Source organism: Oryza sativa, chromosome 12 (assembly GCF_034140825.1).
Source record: "Oryza sativa Japonica Group chromosome 12, ASM3414082v1".
In the NCBI taxonomy this organism is placed as follows: domain Eukaryota; kingdom Viridiplantae; phylum Streptophyta; class Magnoliopsida; order Poales; family Poaceae; genus Oryza; species Oryza sativa.
The window spans coordinates 9,564,090-9,586,957 of record NC_089046.1 but is presented as its reverse complement, the minus strand read 5'-3'; the positions used below and the strand labels follow the sequence as shown (position 1 = coordinate 9,586,957).

Here is a 22,868-nt window from a genome sequence, read left to right as displayed (position 1 = left end):
CCCCGGGCAAAAAAGTTCCGATCTCTTAAAAAGGGGAAAAAGACGGAGAAAAATAGCAAAAAAAAAACTAACAAAAATAGTCCGATTCAAAAGTGGCAAAAAAAAAAAAAACAAAAAATAAAACCGTAGATCGTTTCCCTTAAAAAAGGAAAAAAAAGTACAATACCTGTAAAAGGCGGAATAAAAAAGAAAAGTGGCCGAAAAACAAAAAAAATCCGAAAAAGAATTAAAAAACCAAAAAAACATCTAAAGATCCGTCCGATTCCCTCAAAAAGTGGCAACAAAAAGCTGTTTGTAAAAAATAAAAAAAAAGTAAAAAGGGCAAAAAAAAAAGTCCGATTTCTATTCGTATTTGTTTTAGTACTCCGTAAATATCTATTCTCTATATCTAATCTAATCTAATCAAAATATTTACAAAGAAAAGTTTACATCGTAGAACTAAAAAGAAAAAATACACGAGAAAATAAAAACGGTTTAAAAAACACTTGAAAAAAAAGCAAAAAAAACGCACGAGAAAAAAATGTCAGAAAAAAGCGCAAACAAATGCTTAAAAAAAACTATTAGAAAAAATGTGTTATTTTAAAAAAATGGTTTGAAAAAACCGCACAAGTAAAAAGGTAAAACACCATTTATATAAATAAAGCATGCTCTGAAAAAACTGTGAGAAAAAACGCTAAATTGATGGATGCTTGGGTCGGATAGGATCCGTCGATTTGTTTTCCATCTCCTACGCTACTTTTGTTTCGTCGTCTATTCTCCTGTATTGGAAAAATGAAAATAAAACAAGCAAAAAAAATGCACGAGAAAAAAATGACGCGCGAGAAAAAAATGTCAGAAACAAAAAAGTAAAAAAAAAACACGAGAGAAAAAAAAAGCAAAAAAAAACATGCTAGGAAAAAACTGTCAGAAAGAAATGCGCCATTTCTGAAAAATGGTTTGAGAAAACCCCGCATGAAAAAAACACTGTTTATAAAAAAACAAGCCGCTTTGGAAAAACTATCAGGAAAAAAAAACACTGTTTCTAAAAAAAGGATCGAAAAACAATCGGATTAAACGCGAGAAAAAACCGTTGTCTATAAAAACGGTTCGAGAAAACCGTCTTACTCAACACGAGAGAAAAAACACCATTACTAAAAAAAAAGTTAAAGAAAACCGTCTGACTCAACGCGAGAAAAAAAATGTCATTTATAATAAGAACCGCTCCTAAAAACTATTCGACTCAACACAAGATAAAATTGATAGACGCTTGGGCTGTATAGGATCCATTGATTTTTTTCCATCTCCTGCACGGCTTTTCTTTCCTCATCTATTCTCATGTAACGAACGTTTATTGGAAAAAGCAACAGTATTGGAAACCCTGCATGTCTAAGATATCAGGCTATTTTTGTTAAGTATAGCTATTATTCTTGATAACATAAATGTAATATTAAAAAATAAACATATTTTTAATTGTTATTTAGAGAAGAGTGCACGGTGACTCTATTTTGTGTAGACTTGATCATGTAAGGCAGTGTAGGATTCAATTGATCCTGTTACTGGTTGCACGAACGAGACTGAAAGAGTATTTTAGATTATATGCATGTTATCACATGAATAATCTAATTATTTTAGGTAAATCAAGCATCAGTAGGTTGTCTATAAACGATCCATACAAACATTGCCATTGACATGATTATGCATGAAAAACGTATATTATCATTAGAATTTTTTCACCCATTGCAACGCACGGGTATTTTTGCTAGTATATATACATATATATATATATACATATATATACATATATATATATATATACATATATATACATATATATACATATATATATATATACATATACATATATACATATATATATACATATACATATATATATATATATACATATACACACACATATATATATATACATATATATATATATATATACATATATATATATATATACATATATTATACCTAGTTATAATAATTTGATTCATACCTATACTTATCAACAAAACAACTCAAATTTAACTTTATTTCACAATCCATGATTACATACCTAACTAATTATATGTATGGATGCTATATACCTAGAATCAAAATCTAACAAAAAAAAGTTCAAATTCAGTTCAAACTTGCTTTAAACTAGTTAGTAAAGTAGTTAATGTTAATAACTAAGTAATTGAAAAAGTTTCATACTCATTTGAATTGGGTATATACTCAATTTCAACAATGGTGCCTGGGCACCATGGAGCACCAAACAAATTTACTATATATATATATATATATATATATATTAGACTTCTCCAACTTTATGATCAAACATTCATCATTTCATCATCATTAACGTCCAACTATGATAGGATCATTTCGTAGAGTTAAACATCATACCAAAATTGAGAAATCAAATTCATCCTGCAAAAGGAATAATTGTTGTGACTAATCCTTTTCACAACCATAGGAAATATTGCTTTTGTCATTGTCCAATATTTTGATCAACGGCAGTGCTAGAATAAAAAAGTATATTGCTAGTGATTTTCCCTCAATCCAAATAATTTCAAAGTTTTTCCTCCACGAAGCTAAGTCCGCCAATTAGAGTGTGTTTGGTTGGTTGCCACACTTTACCATACCACAGTTCAGTCATATCACAGTTTCTTAGGTATGTCTTTGTTTCGCTGCCGCAACTATATCGCGCCACATTTTCATATCTTTGGACTCACATGTTATACTCTCAAATTTGAAGCTAAACATGTCACACTTGTGACCAACTATTTCTAAGTTATATTTGTGTCACCATGTTACAACTAGGCTAAACTTAGTAATGATAAAATTAGGTATCAACCAAACATCCCCTGTACTTTCCAAGAAGAATTCAGATCTGTTTAATGTAGTTGAACGTTGGAATGCACTGTTGCTTCGGCAGCACCTGTACAGTATATATTAGTGGGCACATGCATCCATTGCTGGCCCATGCATGCTTAGTCACCATGTCAATGTCTTCTCGATATCGATCGATAGACAAGACGGAAGATAATATATCGAGTGAATTATTGGGGGGATTGCATGCGTATCGAGACCTGAAGACAAATCGTACGTACTTGCACAAGTTATTAATTTGATTAGCTTATGTTCATTACTCTAATCTGGTTATAAATATTTGAAACTTCGGGTACGATTAATAATTTTTGAAATGCTTCGTCAATTCAAAAATGATGTGTGTAGATCGATTTACTTTCAAGTATCACAATATTGCAAATTTATTAGATTTTGTGATTTTACTAAATTGATAATTTTAAAGGTCTGACCAAATATGATACATTTTAAATAAAAAATGTTTGGAGTAACTTTAGTTCAGCTCATATGGATTGCGATCATATATGGCAGATGGAGCTCCTGGAATGTGGATTTTCTAATTAACAAGAATAATTTGAGAAACTCTGCGATGCAATGACTTTTGGTTTAATCAAACTAATGTGATGTTGTAGATGTTGCTAATATTTTATAAGCTTGATTAAATTTTAAAAAAATGGATAGTAAAAAGAATCAAAACAACTTGGTATAATATGAAACTAGAGGGTGCACAACCGTGAGTTGTCCAATAACATCTTTTAAAAAAAACAAAAGGAACATATGTCATTGACTATAAAAATAACAAAAGTAGATGGGAAAATAAAAATATAATATTAAAATGGGTGGAAATCCATACCTACTAAACCATTTGGATGCCTTGCCCTTTCATCCAAATCCTCAAAGTCCACGAAATTAAAAATGTAGAGTGGAAGACTGCCACATATCTCTGTAGGCCGGGATCTCTTCAACAATAGTCCATGGTGTAAAATAGATGGCATAGGTGCTAGGCACAGTATTGAGCTTTCTTGTCTGTCTACTAACACGGAAATTCCGTAAGAAGTAGGCATGTCCCTCCACCATAGACATTGAAAACTTCTGTATTTCATTTTCTCCCATGCAAGCTGTAATGCCTACCCCCTAAGAAATTCAATTCATACCATGGGAAATAAAAATAATGTCATCCATGTCCTGTAAATAAACTGATATAATTAATATGATTAATTTTGTACCTCTTCATCGACCAAGAGAAGTTCCAAAGCAGTAAAATATCTCCCTTTGGAAGTTCCAGATAGATGCCATGACCTTGCAACTCTGACCTTTATACGCCAATTATGCCTGGTGGAATTAATTTCTGATAGCAAACTGTACTCCATCGGAAGCTTTTAAGTGAAAGGAAGGAAAGGAACAAACTGATTAACTAATTAATTAGTATAATCGAGATGTGGGATGTACATCGTAGGAAAAGTTGATGAGTATGTAGCAAGAAAACACTAAAAAGTTGCAAAACAAATAGAGGCTCAAAATCGGGGTAAAACTTAGGAGTAAGGAGGAAGAAAAAAAACCTTGAACATGGAAGAAGAAATACTAATGAGACTGCAACACCTCTTTGTAAACAATGTTCTGGGTAATACTACAACTAGATTCCTTATCATTATCAATTAGAATTCTAAGCCCATTTCTAGAAGTAACATGTGATATAGCCACATAGAGTTGTCCATGAGTAAAAACTGGGCGTGGCAAATATAAACCAATATTCTGCAAAGTTTGTCCTTGGCTCTTATTGATGGTCATTGCATAACAAAGTCAAACAGGAAATTGTCGGCGGCTAAGAACGAAAGGCCAATTAGTGCTTGATACATGCAATGCGATTCGAGGGAGAAGGACTTTATGACCTATATGTGAACCTGTAATGATTTCAGCCTCCAAAACTCGATCACCTAGTTGTGTTATTATAAGCCGCGTGCCGTTGCAAAGTCCAGCACTTTGATTTAAGTTACGTAACAACATCACAGGTGCTCCAATCTTTAATACAAGATTATGTGGAGGAATGCCTTTAAATTGTAATGAATTTAAAAACTCAACTGGGTAAAGCAAGTCTAGATTACCATGTCCTCTCGAGGATTCAACCAAAGTATCTGAACTCAGGTAATTTTTTTCATGGCTAGGGACCAAAGAAAGAACACGGCTGTTGATTTCATCAATAGTATCATTCTTTGGAGCAATAATAGCCCTCTCCCTTAAATAGGTTGGATTGGAATATGATATTTCCAAGTTTGGATAAGTAGATTTAATAATATCATCTATAGCAGAGTCCAACCTTGGAATTAAGATGTCATTTGGTATCTCTATCCATTCGGAGTCTCCATCATCACTTTGTGAACTACCTTTTGCAGTACCATCACCAATACTCAACACCCATTCGTTAAATTCTTTTATTTGATTAGCCGGTAAACCACTATCTAACATCCCGAGCAATCGCATGTTAACCTTTAGACGTAAAACATTAACATGACTCCATAGGTATGAATTAGTTATTGATGCATATCTATCGTCTCCAACCTACCTCCACTCTTGACTACCGGTAATACTTGCCTAAAATCTCCACCAAACAACATAGTCTTTCCACCAAACACCCTGTTGAAACATGAAGGATCTGTTTTACCAAGAATGTCACACATGCTGCAGTCTAGTGATTCAAAACAATACCGGTGAGTCATTGGAGCTTCATCCCATATTATCAAAGAGCACTGCACTATTAAATCAGCAAGGAATGTCCCTCTCTTGATATCACACAAAGATGCCTCGTCAATGACTATAGGGATTTTAAATCGAGAATGTGCAGTACGACCTCCTAGGAGCAAGAGGGAAGCAACCCTAGAAGAAGCTACTGCGAGAACAATATGCTTTTCGGATCATAGACGTGAAATAATAGTATTTCAAAGAAAGGTTTTTCCAGTGCCACCGTACCCATAAACAAAAAAGCATTATCCTGTTCTATCATAGACCGACCGAATGACAGTATCATAGATGTGCTTTTGTTCCCCATTTAGTTGCTTGATCATAGTGTCATGCTCATTTTTAAGTTTTGCAACATCATATGCCATTTCCTCAGCTAACAACCTGTTTTTTACTTTACTTAAGAGACTTAGATCAGGTTTAGGCAAGCCATAATCACTCATGGAAGCACCATTTTTAGTAAACAAATTATCAAACTCCACTAAAACATGATTTTTCAAATGTTGTTCAGGAAATATATATAAAGGCAGTTGTATTATCGATTGAATTTTACGGTGGATATCATCAGTGAAGTAAATGTAAAACTCATTAAACAGCGAGAGTGCATCACAAGCAGAGCAAAACAGGACTATAGTAACAAATAGCTGTCGCATCTGAGTAGCTGAACTCCACAGAGATGCTTCCCTAAGAGCCTCACGCCACTCATTGTCATCACCAAGTAGACCAAGTGCCTGATATGCATCCTTAAATGACGGGTATAAAACACCATGAACAATTCGCAGATCTTCATACGATGTAGCCCCCTTGACAACATTTAGAAGCATACGAAGGTAATAAAGCTCACCACAACTAGGATTAATGTAGATAGCCCGACCAATTTTTTTTTTGATGTCGACCTATGAGAATGCCAATGTTTCTCCTTTTTATCCCAAATCCACTTTGTTGGAAACTCTATATATGTTAGCTCTCGGGCATTTGGATATATCTTATTAGCAGAAAACTACTCAGTCAAAGTTGACTTTCTTGAACGAGGGTCATCTACAATATCAACTAATGATCGCTTAGCTGGGTACACAATGCTATTCATCAAGGGAAGATGTACAGCTAACCTCTCAACTGCTGGTACTCTATAATATATATCAAATTCAAACAAACGCCAAACAGCCTCATGCGAAGATAAATAACGGCAATCAATGTATTCTTGTACCTCAACAACATTGTTAGTTTGTTCCTTCACACTCGAGTTTTCGGCACTAAAGTCATTGCTATTAACTCCACCTTCTAAATTCCTTGTAGGGTCGTGAGCGCCAAAGCTCTCAATTACAGCTCTAACACGGTCTGGGCCTTTAGTAATATATTTAAACAAGTATTTTATAAGATGTCTCTTAATGCACCACTCGACATTTATATGAGCTTGAAAACACTTTAATAGTTTCAAGTTATATGGCACAACCCAAGCGTTGTCCAATTTAACCCTATACCGCTCAACAAAGTTGCCCATTTCCGCACGACGCCTATACTGCACAAAACCATCCTCACCCACGACTGTGCCATCCTGGTAATTTTTTGGGAAAAAATTTGAGCACTTACCATCTTTCATGCATTTGCATTGTTTATTTAAATCCCCACAAGGACCATGCACCATAAATTCATCGACAAGTCTATAACCCTCTGGGTCTGACAACCTGTTGGGTATCTTTGCACATATTATTGAAGTAATGAAGGAGGGATGTGGGTCTTTAGTATTACCTTAAAGCCAAACCAAAATATGGACGTGAGGTAGACCACGCTTCTAGAACTCAATGGTGTATAGAACTGAAATACAAGAAGAAAATAGTAAGGTGTGATAATATATACACACACACAATACATACATTATAGGCTAAAGCACCAAGTTGATACAATAAATTAGCCCTTGATCACTGCAAAAGGGTGACGAATAGACTAACAACTTTCTACATTTTTTTAACTACACAGGCCGCTCAAAAAATCATGTTGTAATATGTTAATTATAGCTTACATAATTAGTAGCTGGTTAAACTAACCAAATCCTTGTGTAACTTGATGTGGTAGGTAACTACTGGTAGGGGTGAAAACGGTATGGAAACTTTCCGGATTTCGGACCTATTTTCGAAAACGGAATCTGTCGGTCGGAATTTTTTCAGAATTTTTCAGAAACGGAAATGAATACGGAAATATTTTCTCGGAAACGGAATCGAAAATGATAAAGGCAGTTTCCGTCGGAACTCGGAATCGGTCGGAAACTTTCCAGAAATTTTTCTCGGAATTTTCAGAAATCACAAAATACCATGGATTCTTATTTTTTAAGCACTGAACAGTGAATACCATGGTGTTTGGCTGTTATTTTTTTAAAAATATTTGTTATGCAAATCTAAAATTAGATAAGAATATTTTTCATGCATTGAGATTTATCAACAGCATTAGTCTCTTAAACATAGATAATTTATTCTATAGATTGTGTTGTGTGATATACTGTTGATACTTAACAATTGGACTTATATGATTGTGTTTTATGATGAATTGTTGACAGTTGAGACTTGAGAATTGGATTTATCAGTGTGAGGGTTTTTTTTATTCCGATAAATTTTCGTTACCGTATTAGCGCCGGTTAGTTTTCGCTCCTTTTCCGGTTTCGATAATATTCGATTCCGTTTTCGTATCCGGGGTTTCCGATTCCGATTTCGATTCGAAAAAAATATGAAAACAAAAACGATAAAGATGATATCCGTCCGTTTCCGTACCGTTTTCACCCCTACCTACTGGGTTTCCACACGTGAATTTTTTTATGTTACTTAACAACCAGACAAAAGGGCATCGGTGACACACATCGATGCATGCATGCCTAGCAACACGTGGAGAAGTAGGATATAGAAATTGCACATAGTACAAACAAACAGAGCAAGAGTAGAGATCCCTATCGGGGTAATTAAAAGCAAGGGCGAAGTGCTCGCACGAGAGAATTTGGGACGGCGTGGACGCACACGCGTGTATCCACGTCGCCCCCCGCGCGCTAGAAGGCTGTTGATTTTGGTGCGCTCTGGTTACTCGCCAGCAGCGTCGTCCGATCAAGCATCTACGATGCGAGCGCTGGAGCTGGTAATTTTGCAAAAAAATCCTCTCTTACCTTGATAATCTTTCTTAAGTCCTCAATGTAAGTTCACTGTCTTAGGCCCTCTATATGACTATATCCAAGTATAGGACAGCGCCCTGAAAAAGAGAAAGTAAGGGAGTTTTATAAAAAAAAAAAGAACACCCAATCCCCCCATTCCCTCGAAACCCTAGCCACTACTGTTCCCCCATCCCTTCTCTTCCTTTCCCTTGCCCTTGCGCCGCCGCCGCTTTGCCTTCTCCTCGCCGGCGACGACGGCTTGCCCCTCGAGCTTTTTTGCCGTCCATCACGCGAGGGTGGACGGGGGAGTTAACTTTTGGCTGCCCTCTACTGCCATCCAAAAACCCTAGCCGCACCGAAGTCGCCGCCTCCTCACAAACTCCTCTGCGCGTTCTCCTTCGTCCAGGCGCTGCTGTGGTCGTTGGTGAATCGTCGACGCCGTGGTGAACCTGCGGAGGGACCAGACCACGTGGGGCTCGGGGCGAGGTTTGGCCGTGACGCCTGTCGTCGCTTCGTCGCCCTCCCCCTGCCCAATCTCTCCATCTCTCTTCCCAGTTAAGCAGGGAGAGTGGTCATGATGCAGAACGAGGGCGAGAGGGTCGATCTGCTGGCCCTGCCACTCGATCCGGTGGGTAGACGCCGGCCTCCCCCTCCTGCGCTTCTCCTCGCCGCCGACGCCCTCCCTTCCCCCAACACACACACACACACACCATAATAATACTACTCCTCTCTCTTCCCAGTTCAAGTAGGGGTGGTGGTGATGGAGATCAACCAGGGCTGCTGGTGATGGAGAACGACAACGAGGTGATCGATCTGCTGGCCTATCGCTAGATCCGGTGGGTACATGCACTCAAGTTCGCCATGAAGGTCTGGATCAGTGATTTTGCATTGCCATGGGCTATTGTTGTGTTGAATTCTCCGTTGGTTAGTAGTTCTTTGTCTCTGTAATTCATATTTGATTCCTTTTGCTTTGTGCTCTCTTCAGCCGATGCAATCCTTCTCCATCTCCACAGTGGGTTGGCGCCCTTCTGCTCAAGTTTGAAGCTCCGCTGCCGTGCGGCGCCGACACTGTTTCGCAATTGCAGATCTGGCCAGCAACAGGTAATCTGGGAACCATCTGTCGTCGCCTAGCCAAGGGCCATTTGCAATTGCCTTGCCATTGTTATTTATGGTGTAATTTACTTAGGGGCAATGGATGTATGCAACTTCATCATTAATTGAGAATCCATATGTATAGGTATTTTGGGAACCTTTTTTTTTTTTGCCTTTTCCTACTTCCACTTCAATTTTACTAGGTGATATTTTAGTTCCACAATGGTTCACCTTGAACTCTTTTTCTAAATGACGATCATATTTAACGAAACCTTCACTGCATGTTCTGATATGATTGCTCGCCATCATCTCAGCCACTATCTCAAATTGCTTATTACAGTGGTCGGAGGTATGATATTTTGCATGCCTCTTACAAGTAGTGCTATGGCCTATGTAAATGTCTGCAAGACTACAAGGAATCTATGAATCTATCCTGCTCTGCTGAGGGATTCTTTATTTTAGTACAGTAGAGAACTGAGATCAGTGCAAATCGAGGTAATTGATGTTTACTCTCACTTACTACACATTTTATTTGTTGATTCACATTACATATATGCTTCTTTCAAAGAAATGAATGTCCCCGTTTATTAGAGATTGTTTAGGGGGGAGTTGTTTTCTAAATGCCTTTGTGCTTCATTTACATAAGCAAATGTTTATTAGTGTTGATGCTTCTAGCTACATGGTTGACAACATATAAAGATTACCTTGCACATAATGAAACTGAATTGGCTCTTTTTTTTTCCTAAAGAAACTGAATGGGCTAGACCTATTTTCGTATACATTGATATATTCCATTAATTGCATTTTCAAGTATACACTTATATTGGTTTCTAGACTTGATACTTGCTTACTAAAGGTTTCTGGACTTGATACTTGCTCACTAAAGGATTTTATATTGCAGAATTCAGGCTCTATTTCTGCTCCTTAACATCAGAATTGAAGTTATGTGGCAGATTGTGTTAGAACAAAAACCTTCAGAGAAGCTCAACATTTACTAATAGAAGTACGTTTTTGGACTTGTGATGCTTCTGGTGAGGTTTTTGGACTAGACCAACCAATAGCATTTAGGTTGTTGGGCTCGGTGAGATCATTACAAGCACTTGAAGGTAACTCTGTTCTTCATTTGGCCTTTAGGATTTGAGAGGCAAAAATCATTGACTAAAATTACAAACTGTAGGTGTGGCTAAGTAATTGGATGATTCACTGTGGTGCTGATGCAAGTCAGCATTGGTAGTCTTTGAAGATGCAGAATGAACTCTACTAATTTAGGGCTAAGCCATGCTGATTTAAACTGATATATATTTAGTGCTCCTATAGCAATTGGTGAAGAAATTGTGTGGAAGTTTCTGTTACAATGATGAAATTAAGAACATGTTTGGTAATATATAAATACTATAGATTGGATCTGAAACGTGTTGTGGTGAGCTATGGCACAAAATCCTCTTTCCATGAATTGAACACATAATGGTTAGAGGTCGGAGATTAATGATATGGCCTATGCAAATATCTACCAAGATTCCTACACCCATCATGCTCTGCTTAGGGACACTGCAATTTGCTCCAGTAGAACTTGAAATCAGTACAAACTGCTAAGTGGGCTAATTGCTATACTCTTTCACTTTCTACACAATTTTCTTTGGTGATTGACATTACATTTTTTATTTGTTCTTCGAAAGAAAAATGAACCTTTCAGTTCCTTTCCATGCTGAAATTTCATACATTGAGTGCCAGTTACTCCAAAAGAGCTGAATGCGTGGAGCCACAAGGTTGCAGGCAGGTCAATATACTTTGGAGCTGTGATCTGTTGCTCTGTAGATCCTGTGCAGTCAGAGGTTTGGTTTGCTTTGTAAGGACGAATTGATTTTTTGAAACTAGAAACTCAAGTGAATTTGGCACACACCATTATATTGTTCTTATTTTGCATCTGATTTTGAGGTGAAGTTCACTTGGTCAGTTAAGTTATAGCCACCAAAGGTTCCATATCAGATTCCACATATCTAAATGCTCATTTATATTACATGAAATACTTCATGAACCATTTGTGCATTTTGTAGGTTGTACAACTGGAACCTTCCATCCCATAATTATGGATATGAATTGGTAAATAACTCTGTAAATTAAAGAAAAAATTCCTTTTAAGCTTTTGTACATAACTCTGTAAATATTTTCGTGTCAAAAATTACAGATGGTGATAGAGAAATTATATACAATTGCGGATGTGATAATATGCCTTATATAATCTTAGTAGAGCTTTTTGAAGTATGCAAATGTTTTTTACTGTTCAGGCTACTCCTGAAGTTCGAAGCCTTCACATTGGTCAAATGTTTTCATTGCTTTAGATTAGGTGCTCTCAGCGTCTCTCTCATAGTCATGCTATTTGCTCTGCTTTGAAGCTACATAGCTCTTAATCAAATGTTTCCCTATTACCATCTATAAGCTACATAGCTCTTAATTAATGAACGGTAGGGCGCCGCGAAGCGCGCCTAAAAGTCCTAGTTGTATACAGAGTAGGAGCAAATAATGTGTGCATAGTACAGCATGGTGAGTGCAAATATTTTCTCTTCCTTGACTGGAGTAAATAATATCTAATTTGGTAAATATTATATGCCACACTTATGAATTAATATTTAGCAAATATTCAAAAGAACGCTTAATTAATAATTTGAACTTGTGCTATATATCTTTTTCAGCTAAAAAAAATTCTGGAACACCATTAATAGTAATCATACCTGCCCGTGCCTTCCCAAAATAAGTACCCTTCTTCAAGAGAGAAACAAGTTCGTCCACCTTCAATTTGAAAACTCTACTTACTATATCAGGTCTATCTTCTGGTTTTTGCCCTGGAATAAATGCAAGAGCATCAGCTATTTCCTGCCACTTTAGATTATAAGTAAAAGTAATGAAAAGGTCTGGTGGCCCATAAAACCTACAAATTGCCATTGCATCTTGATAATTTTGTATCATATATCTTTTACTTCCTGTAAAGCTAGCAGGCAAAATAACTTTCTTACCAACATAGTTTCCATCAACATCACCCTTGTGCAAGGCATCTTGGATCCCCTTGTAAATCTCTGACCTTAAATTCTTGTTGTTTCTAATGACAAACCTAACTCTATTTTCCTCTATTGATGCAAAAGCGTCAACAATATATTGCTGGAACAGCCGGCCACCACTAATCAATGTTATTGCCTCACATCTACGCTGCTGCAACCGGAAACCATAATATTCAAGCATTGTAACCCCGTCCCTCTTTCGAACCCACATGACCCCAGAACGGTTGTATTTAATTTTTAGCTTAAACCCTTGCTCACCATATGGGAAAAGAATAGGATACTGCAAAGCCATATAATTAGCATGTAGGTTACTAATTCTACGTAGACACCACCTCTCTCCTGAATTATTACATCAGGGCTCTTATTTTTTTTTCTGAGAAATCACCTACCACTAGAGCAGCTATCTCAGTTCAAGTCGGTGTACTATATTGTGGTGCAGTTCTAGAGCGGTCATGCAATAGCCTAAGATGCAAAGGTTCACTCTGCCCTTTTTTAGAAGATCCCTAGCAGCCCTAAATGATCTTACCAACTCATTTGATTCGTCGAACATTCTTATTAAACCTTCAACTATCTTTTTGTCGACACCATTATCATCATCACAATCCCTATCTTTATCAAAAATTGATATGCGATTATGGACCTCATTCTCAATATCAACAATGTAAAGTTGTGCATACCCTAGAGACTCACCTTCTTCAGGAAGTAAAGATCCAATCCTATGATGAACCTGGCCATTAATTTTGAACACGTATGGCCCCGGACCTTTGTTTATACCATAGTCAATTTTAGCACCCAATGATGTGAAAGCGAACAGAGAATTGTATGATCTAATAGACTTAAGGATGTATTTGGATAAAATGTCACCATTTGGATCTAGCAATTTAGCCAAAAAAGGTGGAGGATGTTTCAAATATGGCAAGCAAACCTTACCACCCCTGCAACACAGATGAAAGCGAATATGACCCCGGTCACTTGAATTTGAATAAGGCCTCTTCACACTCTTCTGATACCAAAACTGGGCCCCACAATATTGACACACGTGGGCAGGAGGTCCGTAGTAGGAAATCTCATCTGCAAGGGCAACTGTAAACAAAGCACCATTAATTATTAAGGTTGCATTAATTTAAGAGGCCATCCTAGCACCTATATATATTTTTAATTTAATAATTAGAGTGAGTAATAATGTCACATGGGGAATCATTTTATTTAATTATCCATGTGTTCAAACAAAATTTATCATTCATGTATCGTATTGCACATGAGCCTCATAGTGTTCTCATCATCAAATGATGATAAGGAATAAATGGGACTTAAACATATAAAATACCCTTGTAATAGATAACTCATAATAAGTCTTCTTTCTTAGAGGCATGTAAGAACGCATATTATATATAGAAATCCAAAACTACAATGCATCAAAGGATATTACCTGGAACTTGCTGTTTAGAGACTGCGTTTTTTTAACTCAGATGAACAATTTCCTAATTTGAGAGGTAACACAGGTGTTATTAATGCAATAGATAATAGAATAATATATTATTTTATTGTATATGAGTCGCCTACCCACCTTTCTTTGCTTTTATTATGGATCTCCGGCGTTGCTGCCTTTCACGTATTGTGCCCCCAGTAGAATGTGAACTCACACCTGCATTTAAAAAGGTATTATTTGATATAGCAAATTATATATCCAAATTACATAGAATTTTGAGCACATATGCACGGGTTTTCAGTTTGATTTATAGATAATATACGCGTGATCAAAGCTTATATAAAAAATGTGACATCAACCCAATAAAAGTAAAATATGAAGGCACCTGTCTTGCTTTCTAGACGCACGCTTTCTTTTTGGACCTGTGGGTGGCGTGCTATCCATAAAACATAATTTCCTCTACAAACACCAATATAATATGTATAAATGAGAGAAAGATATCCAGATTTATTTAACCCAGTATTGGAAAACACACTGAACAACCTCAGCATAAGCAATATTAATGGAATAAACTAAGTAGTAGGTAGAAAAGTCCAATGTATGAACCACCGTAGTATTGTTTTCTTATCATCCATGTTAAATCTTTTAGTTAGTCGAGTTAGACCAGTAGTTGTTAAGATAATCACTTGTTGTTAGGCAGGCAAGTTAAGCATATAAATCAATAGTTAGTTCATAAGCAGTTCAAAGTTAGTTGAGTTAGACCAATAGTTGTTAAGATAATCACTCATTGTTAGGCAGACAAGTTAAGCATATAAATTAATAGTTAGTTCATAAGCAGTTCAAAGTTAGTTTTCAAAAAAAAAAATCAAGTTGCAGCACAAGTTAGCATCAGTAGCAACAACAATGCTATAGTCAGCCAAGTTACAACACAAGTTAGCACGGACCAGATAGCCTCATTATACAGATTTTGTATGTTAATTCTAATACTATTTATTTAACACTATTTCTTAAGATGCCATAGTTGGCATATAACACCTAGTACATTTGTAGAACGTATCTTAATTTTGAGCTGCTATAGATAGCCTAGATGAGAACAATTTCTCGAGAAAAACTACCTATCGGGTGCTCAATGGCTTGTGCTTGTATGGGTATGCTGGTGCAAGAAGGTAGTGCTGCTCTTATATAGGACGAGGGAGTGAGGCCATCGTGCATTCGTGCACCCTGCAAACTTGCTGCATGGATGGCCAATAGCATCCATCCTTATCATGTACCCTCAGACAAAAAGCAGTGCAGAGATACATGGGTTATGGCCTCATATATTTTGCATTGTGTACACTTGTAATATGATAGGTCATTGTCAACCACTAGTACCTACTGCATTCCAGTGCATACATTCCCGCGCATGCACTGGTAAATTGCATCCGAACCGTGTATGACATATCGAATGATATAAATAAATTGCACTGATGTGAACATAGAAGGAGGCCTTGCGGATGGCACAGCCTCGTATTCCTGATGGAGGGAGTATTTAACTGGGCAACATATCCTATGCACACAGGCCCTCACGTGTACACACGTGCACACCAACTAAAAAATGTCACCAAAAAATCTAGAAAAAATCATACACATACTTTCAATTGTATTACACCTAGGGTTAAAATCTTAACGTCAAATTCATTATATTTTAGCTGTAACAAAAAAAACAAAAAATCTGACAGTTTTAAGGTTGCAATTTTGTCAGAATTTTATCTTTTTTGTTATTCTCTATGTAGAATGAATTTGAAGATGCGACTTTGCACGTAGATGTAATACTATTGAAAGTATATGTATGAATTTTTCTAGAATTTTTTGTGATAATTTTTAGTTGGTGTACACGGTGTGTACACGTGAGGGCCTGTGTGCATAGGATACGCTCCCATTTAACTGTGCTACTGTGCCATTGTTAATTGCTTTAAGGACCGCGACTATTCCACCATGACATATGTGCACAGTGTACACTAACGATAATAGAGAATCAATTGCAGTACGTGGAACCAATGTGTGCATAGTGTATACTATCCGAAATTTTAACAAAATTGACCCTTTTATTTAGGTTATCTATACTAAACCATAAAATTCGATATACAAAGATGACACATCAACATCCATTAGTAATTATTATATCATAAACCTTATGCAAACATGTTATATCATTCATAATTTATTATATTTTAAAGCTTTAAAATACAAGAATGTTAAATCATCATCCCACATAATTTACATAATATTTTAATATATATTCTCTCCATCATTTTCTATAATATCCTATATACATGTATAGTGCATCCTAGCTTTGTTAATAATTTCTCTTCTCTCATTTAAATCATATCACCTCAATCATTTCTAGCCTTTAGATGATTAATCTATAGTCCAAATTATTTCCCTTATTTTCTTCTCTCATGAAGCCACATCACCTTACTTTTACTTTTGAATTATCAATCTATTTACTATTTATATTATCATAAACCACCTTAATTTAATGGTTTATAGCTCTTTTCCAACGATTGATCGAAAATACAAATTCTATAAGCTTAAGACGTCTAGTTATGTTACACTTTATTTCTACTATTATCAAACTAAACTCTCGTAGCAACGCATGGCATTTCATCTAGTTTCAAGAATAAATTCTGCCAAAAACTAATTTCAGGAATAGGCCGTAACATCCACACTAACCTTATTCGCAAGTATTGTCTTCAGATTCATCATTCTTCTCATCTGTCTCACCATATATTTATTTTGCTAATAACAAATATATATATATATATATATATATATATATATATATATATATACATACATATATATATACATATATACATACATATATATATATATATATACACATATATACATATATATACACATACACACACACACTAGCAAGTAATGAGTTGTAATCCCTCCATTCAAAAACATCGAACCTAAGATGTGATATGATATTACCTATGATGAATCTTTGTATTTGGTAACATTACATCTCTTTTTTGGGTTAGTTTTTTTATGGAGTATATATTTGGCATTTCATACATTAAATTGCTTTAACGTCAAACCTGAAATAAACCAACGAATAAATAAAAGGTGTGATATCACAATTGAGAAATCAGCAATAGCATGACAGATATGGAATACTTAAGAAATCATCAACTCGCTAAAAGAAACAATTCATCGGGAGATATTAACGAGCAACAACTGATGATCTACAATTATTGGAAAGTATCAAGATGATGGAGGAATACAATTATTGGAAACCTGGAATATTACCAGACAAAGTGATTGCTCCCTGGGGCCCTGGTACTAAAATTGATCAGGCTAATTAGTGGCGGATCGAGGATTTTAACCCTTGGTGTACCCATGTCACGAGCCAAATCAAAGCCTTCACAGTTTATCAAAAAGTATAGTACAAATAGTTATTATTTTGGCGTTGAACCAGTAGTGTATCATTAGATGGAACTGAGCAAAAATTGAACATAAATTACAATTTATTCCTATTGTCTTCCGATATTATTCTGGCCTATTCTGAACTTCATCATAACCTTGCATCACCATCACAAAAGTGAAGCCCTGGACGACATAGCCTTGGTGATGTAGAACAAGTAGAATAAATCATGAAAGAATGCCCATGTTCCTCCTCATAATTGATTGATGCCCATGTACCTAATCCTACAAATCACGCAACATACCCTCACTGATTTGGCATTTCCATTTTCAATCAAATATAGCCATCTAAAGAAGGAGGATGAGAGATTTTGCAACTTCAGATATTATATTTTCAGGGTTTTCAATCAATCCCTACCACTACCAAAGACCAGAGAGATTAGAGTTGCAGAACAAAAACGAGAAAAGAGTATACATGCACAGCACGGCTGAACCCTACTGGTCGCCGCGGGCAGAACCTCATTGTCCTCGTTGCCTTGCTGATTGGCGCGCCTGCCACCAGCAGGAAACGCACGGTCTTGTGGTGAGTTATGCGAGAACGATGAACCACTGGGCCTTGACCTGTCCACTTCTTCATGAAACGAGGCACCATCCATCGTTTAGGCCAATTGAAGCATAATAGATCCCAATTTTTTTCTGTAAATTTTGGGTATGCCAGTGCCCACTTGACCTTGGGTCCGCCCCTGAGGCTAATGGATAGCCCTATCATTTGGCTTATTTGAGGAATAAGTCAAACGACATATTTACAAATGAAAAATAATTTGTGAATAGAACTTTTATATATGTGTTCTTGACGATCTAAAAGCAAAGGCTGAAAAATAAACTACGATGAAGAAACTCCAAAATTATTGTTGAAAATTCAAATTTTGACTGATAATCAGGTCTACTCGATGATGTGTGGTCTCAGTCTCACTTGCGTGAAGGTGGTGTCCGGATGGCGCAGCTGGAATTATAGGCGGTGGCCGGTAGTGAGAAGGCGGGGCAGTAAGTGAATGCCATCATATAATCGGAGTGAGAGACGGTGGCCGACGATGTAATCGGAGTTGGGGAGGTTACACTCTCTGCAGTCGGTGCTTTCAACTGAGGGTTAGTTTGGGGATGGGGGAAAACTATTTTGATCCCTTGTTCGTCTAAAACAATCCAAATATAGTTAGAATGTTTTTTGACATTCATATAATATATATATACCAGTCCACAAAATCTTAGGTCTAAACTCAACTCATATATTGAGATATTAAAAAGACAAATTCGGATATGAATTGTAGTGGTATTATTCATACCCGAATTTATATTTTTTTTTCAATGTGTAGGTGAAATTTGAGCTTAAATTTTTCATGGAGTGTTTATGTGTCTATATGCTCTACATTTTCAAATTATTTTTGTTCTTATTGGCACAACTCCGAATCCTGGAGCTAGATATTCCTTGCTCTATAGAAATCCATGTATCTGAATTTGCGATTGAGTTGATAACATTTGGATGAATAGTCTTATTGATATTTTAAATGAAATATTATATTTTAAACCAATATAATTTAACATGTAAGATGTAAGATGTAACTTCAAATCTAGTGTGGATGTAAGATGTAAAGTTGTGCCAAACATAATCTTATGTTGAATTTAGAATTTAGAAGAAAAAAATACAAAAAGAAACGTCTCCTCGAGGGAAGAGAATCATTTGCTTGAGTTTGGTTGCAGGATGGATGGTGGCCTCTCGTGGAGTCACGGGCCTCCTTACTTAATTTTTTAACATCCGTATAGCCCACAGATTTTAGCCCGCAAATTATCTCATACTCCCTCCGTTTCGAAATGTTTGTCGCCGTTGACTTTTTATCACATGTTTGACCGTTCGTCTTATTCAAAAAATTTAAGTAATTATTAATTATTTTCCTATCATTTGATTCATTGTTAAATATATTTTTATGTAGGCATATAATTTTACATATCTCATAAAAGTTTTTGAATAAGACAAATGGTCAACCATGTGCTAAAAAGTCAACGGTGTCAAACATTTCGAAACGGAGGGAGTACCCACTAGCAATCAAATGGTAACGATCAAACACTGTCTACTTTTGAGGTTTTCTAGTCGCTCATCTTTGCACGCACCCAGCCACTCGCATATCGGGAAAAAAAAGAAAATTCTTCATTTGTCAAACTCTATGTCTAAAATAGTCTTTTTTGTCGGATTATTGTCCGTCTTGCTTCGACTTTGACTCCTATTAGCTATGAACTAGGAAGGTAGCCCGCGCACATGCGCGTGCACCTTTTTAATACACGTAAAATAAAAATTGAACTTATTTAATGTGTTTTGAATGGTGGTTATAATTTTCTTTTGATTACCCTGCAGCACATAAATTCTAAACTAAAATTACTCGAGACTGTACACTTCTCAATTTATGAGAAAATATTATGTCGAAAATATGTGTAGTTTCTATGAGTAAATTTTTGGAATTTTGACTTCCTACGTAGATATCTTACCCCCCCCCTCCCCCAACATTTGCTCAAAATGTCCAATTTTTTTGTTAGGTGCTATTTGAAGTTTTACATATTTTCGTTCCATTAGCGCAGCAAAAAATTTTAAATATTTCTATTTAGAATGGTTTTTAAAACCAATTTGTTTTAAAAAAATAGATAAATTTTGTTTGTTTTCATGTCCATTTTTTTAAAGAAATTTGGAGAATTCCATTTTATGAAGCATCTTTGAAATTATTTGATCTCTGTAATTTGGGTTGAAAACATAAGTGGGTTGAGCCTACAAACATGAGGTAAAGTCATCTCTTCTAAATTATCTCACTTCAATAGAGTAAGAAATATTAAAATAGAGGTCATGTAATAAATACACATTTCTAAATTGTTCTACACTAAATGTTAGGAATTTACAACGTAGCGTAGCAAGTTCTACCAAAAAGAAATAAATGAACATGATTTTTAATTCCTATATGGAAGTGACTCATTATATTGGTAAGGCCACCTCATCATTGTTTCACTGCTAAGATTCTTTGTTGCAACCCACATGCTTGTACGATCAATATGATGTTCAACTGAGCATGTTTTTATTTTCATTATGTTGTCTATAAAAAATTAACGCTAGATGGGGTACACATTATGACTAGAAACAATATCATTTAACGCATGTGGTTTAGAAATATTTATAAGATGTTTAATGTAGTTTTTTAAGTCATTAACATTGTAGGGGCAGGGAGGGAGGAAATGAGGTTTGGGAGTTTTTTAAAATAAAAATCTAATAACAACCTATGATATGTCCATCGATTTACGTCGAAACCATAGTTTGATGTTTTGTTCTTAAATTTTTATGATTTTTTCTAATTTAGAAGTGTCACTGGGTGGTTTAGAAACATTTATAATAAGATGGTTAATTTGCTTTAAGGCCGCATGGGAGCGCGGAGGGAGATTTGGGATGTTTTTTTTTAAAAAAGATAGATCTAATAACCTAAAATAATGTAAATCGATCGTCGAATGTTTTATTATTTTTTTTAAGATTTCCTCTAATTTAAGAGTGCTATATACTCCCTCTATCCCATAAAAATTCAAATTAGAATGTGATGGGATATATCCAATAACAACGAATCTGGACATTGTTTAGAAATATTTATTTGATATTGAATGACTATTTATTAGGAGAGAATATATAAAGAGTTGGCTAGATATAATAGGCTAATGGGCTTTTTAGGCCCATAAAAATATTTAGTTTTAATTGTTATGGGGATTAAAAAAAAGAGAGGAACGGTGGTTGGAGCCTTGGAGGGATCGTACATACGTGCGCATGAAGGCTGACGTCCGGAATCCGGGCGGAAATTTTTTTTTCTTGTAAAATAAATCTAAAGATCAAAATTAATGGGTCCACCAATTTAAATGAAAATCAATGGTCAGATTTTTACTATTTTATTAGAGTGACACATGGTGACTCGAGAGCGTTTATAGTATGCCACATGGTAGCCTAGGAGCGTTTGTAGTAAGTTTAATGGACTTTTAGTATATAATAGATAGATAGATAGAAGATAGATAGATAGATAGATAGATGCTCTCAAGCGGCCATCTCTTATTATGCCCCATCCCTTGATCGCTTCCATCCTGCTGTGCGCTCTCGCTGCAAGCCTTGATCTCTTGCTATGACCTCTTTGAATGGTATTTGGTTGGGGCCCTGCAGGGAGAAATGGAAAAATGATCGGTGTTTTCATGTTGGGTTGTGGTGTGATTGCTTTATTTATCCCCTCGTGCTCATCGCACTACTAGAAAGGGTTGGACCGCCTGTAGCCCAATGACTGCGAAAACCATCGATTTTCGTAGTCGGGGCAACAGCCCGCCTGCAAAAATCCATTCAGTGAAAAAAAAAAAATCCCGGGCGTGGCCGCCGCCGCCACGCGCCTCGCCGCCACCGTCCTCCTCCAGCGTCGCCGCGCCGGTCAGGAGGGGAGGGGAGGGGAGCAGCGCCAGGCGTCGTCGTCGCCGCTGCCGCCACCCCGCGCCGTAGTCGCCGCCGCTGGCCTCCCCCCTCCCTCCTCCGACCAGATCTGGGAGGGAGGGGGAGGGGAGCCGCCGCCGCGGCCCCGCGCGTTGTTGTCGCCACCGCCCCGCGCCGTAGCCACCGTAGTCGCCGCCGCCGACCTCCCTCCTCCCTCCTCTGACCAGATCTGGGAGGGAGGGGGGAGGGGAGCCGCCGCCGCGGCCCCGCGCGTCGTCGTCGCCGCCGCCCCGCGCCATCGCCGCCGCCGCCACCCCACGCCGTAGCCACCGTAGTCGCCTCCGCCGGCCTCCCCCCTCCCTCCTCCGGCCAGATCTGGGAGGGAGGGGGAGGGGAGCTGCCGCCGCGGCCCCGCGCGTCATCGTCGCCGCCGCCGTTGCCCCCGCCGCTGTCCTCCCCCTCCCTCCTCCAGCCAGATCCGGGAGGGAGGGGGGAGGGGAGCCGCCGCTGTCGCCCCGTGCCGTAGTCGCCGCCACTGCCCCCGCCGGCCTCCCCCTCCCTCCTCCGGCCAGATCTGGGAGGGAAGGGTGGGAGGGGAGCCGCCGTCGCTCCCCCTCCGGCGGCCAGGGAGAGAAGAAGAGGTGAGGGGAGGGGAGAGGAGGAGAGGTGAGGGGAGGGGAGGAGAGGTGAGGAGAGGCCGGC

General features: G+C 37.4%; 1 long non-coding RNA gene and 1 pseudogene across 3 annotated transcripts; one reads left to right on the top strand and one right to left on the bottom strand.

Annotated features, from left to right (window-relative positions):
- Positions 1–4,416: 4,416 nt before the first annotated feature.
- On the bottom strand, positions 4,417–5,936 carry LOC136354524 (uncharacterized; annotated as a pseudogene).
- Positions 5,937–8,887: 2,951 nt separating this feature from the next.
- On the top strand, positions 8,888–11,706 carry LOC9267451 (uncharacterized). Of its 3 annotated transcripts, XR_010738561.1 has the most exons (7): positions 8,888–9,326; positions 9,439–9,565; positions 9,684–9,799; positions 9,885–9,935; positions 10,131–10,285; positions 10,692–10,896; positions 10,968–11,706. It is a non-coding gene; the product is annotated as an uncharacterized lncRNA (long non-coding RNA). The 3 variants fall into 3 exon arrangements; XR_010738562.1 differs by lacking the exon at positions 9,885–9,935 and having other exon boundaries at positions 11,522–11,706; XR_010738560.1 differs by lacking the exon at positions 9,885–9,935.
- The last annotated feature ends 11,162 nt before the right edge of the window (positions 11,707–22,868 follow it).